This window comes from Salvia splendens, chromosome 9 (assembly GCF_004379255.2).
Source record: "Salvia splendens isolate huo1 chromosome 9, SspV2, whole genome shotgun sequence".
NCBI lineage: Eukaryota > Viridiplantae > Streptophyta > Magnoliopsida > Lamiales > Lamiaceae > Salvia > Salvia splendens.
In genome coordinates, this window is record NC_056040.1 from 18022228 (window position 1) to 18026370 (window position 4143).

Sequence of the window (4143 nt, forward strand, 5' to 3'; positions counted from 1 at the left end):
TAAATAAGTGTTAGAAAGGATATGTGAGCAAAGAATTGAGTTTTAATGAGTTTTAGTACGTTTTTGAGAAAAGTCGTCGATTAGGGTTTTTCGACGAATTTGCCGAGAAATATTAGGAATTTCCATTGGAAAATAATTTATATGGAATCTAGAGATCAAAATAAGTGTAATGTGAGTAAGATTGAGCAAGAAATTAGAATTAAATCGGTGCTCGTATAGGAAACGCGATAGAAGGGCATAATGGTCTTCCTAAATGAATTAAACTAACATAATGTCCTATATAAAAAGTGACGTTTTTTTTAAGTATATTAGGCATGAGATGAATTCATTTTTTTAAGTGTGAAGCATAAAGAGAATTCTAGAGAAATTATATAACAAGTGGCTTAATAAAAAGGTGCCAAATGGCAAAACTATTGCCATACATTACAATAATTGATGAAGATTAAATTAAATACCAAAAACTATCTTCTTCTTCCTATTTTTTCTAAGAAAAACCGTCCACCATGGGAGAGGAAAAGTCGTGAGGTTCTCAAATAAGTCTCACCCCGATTTTCTGTCGAACCGTCGATTTAATCGTGTAAACGTTATGAAATCAAGTAAGGTCTTTCTTCCTATGCTATTTTTATAACATGAAATTCAATTCATATTGAGGTTAAAAATCTGAAAATTTCGAGCTCCATAGGTGTTGATGGATGCATGGTTTTATATTCGATTAATTGTTGAATACGTAGTGTATGGACGTCGTATGCTACGTTTTGATGGGTAATTTCAAAGTAAAATTGACATGGTATGAACTTGATGTTGAGACTGAAAATATACCTCAGAGTTTATGGTTTGGTGGTTAGATGTTAATGATAGATGAAATAAATGATTTAAGAGTTGAGTTAACATGAATTGAAATAGAAATTTGTTCAACAAGGTTTAATCCCCTGTTTTTCAGTGACCTGTTCCGAATTGTTTGGCATGAGTAGAATAGTGTAAACTTTGGTTTAACAATTTCTATAATAACTATAATGAGTCTAGAGGATCCCTGAATTTTATGGAGAATGTAGGAGCTCGTTTACTATGTTTATAAATTGTTATAACAATACAGCTACGAACTGTCAAAATTCTGGTACTTTGTCATGTTTTGGTATGTGTTATCCGAAATATTCAGGGAATTTAAGGTCGATGAAAACTTGATTGCATACTTTATAAATTAACTATAAGGTGTTTAGTTATTCTCTGAATTTTGTGATTAATTAAAGAGTACAAATACTATTTTTAAAAATTGTGTAGAAACTATTGCCAGAAACTGCTCGATTTTGGTAGTCTGTGGTGAAAGGAGAATATCTCTCGACCCATTAGGAATTTTTGAGTGAATCTTGTTGCTTTGTAAACTAGACTTCCAAGGGTATTTGAAAATACTAGGTTGCGCCTCTAAATCCTTTTAAATGATTACGTAACATTAACGAGAAAACAGTCCAATGTAGTGGATATATTAAAAGTAAATTGGTAGATCATGGAATTACTTTCATCTAGGATATTAGATGAGGATAAAGGGGAGAATTTTTAAGCTTATAGTAATATTATTTCTCGATAAATTAATTTGTGTTATAATTCTATGAGGTAGCTACACCCAAATGTAGCAAATGAAAGGAAAAAGGATCGGCGAAAGAAGAAATGTCGAATGGAAAGGTTTGGAAATATCGTCATCCAGGTAGCATGCTCAACATTTAAATGGCCTAATTCTCTTACGTGTTTCTCCGTGATTATTACGTGACTAATTGTCTAAATAATTTATGATTAATTATGTGATAAAATATTCATGAAGTAAAATATAAGAATATGATGGATTGTTGATTGATTTGATAATGAAATATGTGAAAAGAGTATACGTTGAGGAGATGGAAATAAATGTGATTAAAATAAATATCTGATCTATCTATCTGTGATGAGGTCTGATTTGTCTGTCTGTGTTGATGTATTATTATCTTAGTAGATTGTGAGTAATTGTGTGATAGAAGATTTATGAAGTAAAACATGAGAATATGATGAATTATTGAATGATTTGGTAATGAGATGTGAAAAGGGAAGAATATGGTTGTGACTGTAGATAATGTGGAAATGAAGAATATGGTTGTGACTGTAGATAATGTGGAAATGAGCATTAAGGAGGATATGATAAATGATATATGATGATGAGATGTATACAAATATGATTAAATGTGATGATGCCTGATCTATCTATCTATTTATCTGTGATGAGGTATGATCTGTCTATGTTGTTGGAAATTTGGAATGGTTTTGAGAATGTCGGAATTTAATCAATAAATTCGATATGATATGGTGTGAAAATAAATTGTTGATGTGTTATATTAGAAATAGTTGAGAATATGTATTGAGATGAAGATGAGTAGATTTTTATTGTGTTTACGCCCCGTGCTTGAGTGTATTCTGTGGGTACAATTGGCATGCCATAGGACAACAGCGCTGCATTATCTGTGATCATTCGTCTTCCGGATAACCGAAGCGAGGATCGTCTGTTATCTGATGGCCCCCTATCTTGTCTGTCTGATCTGTACCCTATGGGTGGTCTGTTCCCGGGATTATCTGTCTGCATCCGAAATGGATGGTCTGATTATCTGTCTACACCCTAATTGGGTGGTCTGTGCGGAGTCCTCTCGAGGACAAAATCCACATCTGTATCTGATTCTGATTCTGATCTGGTCCGCGTACCCTAGTCTGTCACTAAGTACATTAAGGGGTCATGTGTGAAATTATGTGATAATGTCGATCAAAATATTCGTAATGATATACGTGACAATAAGCGTGTGACAACATATGATTTATAATGTGAGATTATGTGAAACATCTGTTATAATTTGATACGATAATATCTTATACGAGAAAATGGATTCTGTTACATGGTTCTGTTGAGTTTTGTTATAAATATTGAAAATCTAAGACTTGCAGATGTAGTTTATGACATATGTGAGGTTTTGTATTATTATACCCCTCTGATGACATAGTTTGGAAATTTGAAGTCGTGGACGAAGATTTGACTACTGGTACGGGTATGTTGATACGTGTGATGACATCTGTGATTTGTCTATGTTAATGTGTGGATATCATTTGGAATATTAGATGCTTCATATAAATGCTGATGACTGTTGATAAATTCTGGGTTTGATATTGCCTATTGTAGGATTCTGGGTATGTGTTGGTTATAGATGCGATGCTGCCCAATGTATGTTAGAAATTAATAAGCAAATAATAATATGATATATGCAGTAATGATTGGTAAATATAATAATAAGAATTTAAGTTGTATGATTATTGATTGTTAGAGAATTGTGGCTGAAGTGTTGAGTGTGCTACAGGTTAATTGGATCGGGGATTCCTTTGGATATTTCTTTCGTTTCTTCGCCAGCACTGCATCCTCGGTGGGTCACTGATCACTGCTTGCGGTGTTTGTGTCCATTTCTGTTAGATGTGGCATGTATAGTATTTGAATATTTGTAATCGCTTCCGCTGTGTTTGTAAATAGTGTTGGAACTTTTGCTGATAGGTTAATGAATTAAGTTTGGTTTTTAATTGACCATAATTTATGGTACCGTAATTGTGACATTTCCTATTCGACCGTTCGCCGATCGGGTAGGGGGTGTTACAAATATGGAAAAATTTATACTACTATTTCATATTTGGACTACCTAGTCTACCTTCTATCTTCTTGATGACAATCAGATTTGATATTTTGCATCAATATCATTTTGAACGTGTCTCTACTAGCATAAATAGACGCTCTGCTTTAATTTGATGTTTGTAATATAATATCATATAATTTCACACAGATATAATGGTAGAAGTAAATAGCACAATTAATATATTTGTAACAGCATATAAGTATTAGTTATATATCTATAATACTACTATCTCCGTCTCACCATAAGCGACTCATGTTCCTTTTTGAGATATTTTAAAGTATGTCATTTCATTTTTACTAAAATATAACACAATTACTCTCTTTTAATTTATTCATTTCTCTACTTTATTCCCTCTCAACCGATTCTCTACTTTATTCTTTCTCATACTTTATTCTTTCTCATACTTTATTTTATATATGATTATCATCCCTCGTGACCATCATTCAATCCAACCCCA

The 4143-nt window shown here is 32.6% G+C and overlaps 1 long non-coding RNA gene across 1 annotated transcript; it reads left to right on the top strand.

Annotated features, from left to right (window-relative positions):
- The first annotated feature begins 468 nt into the window (after positions 1-468).
- On the top strand, positions 469-3576 carry LOC121747092. The gene is made up of 3 exons (XR_006039127.1): positions 469-596; positions 1613-1699; positions 3363-3576. It is a non-coding gene; the product is annotated as an uncharacterized LOC121747092 (long non-coding RNA).
- The last annotated feature ends 567 nt before the right edge of the window (positions 3577-4143 follow it).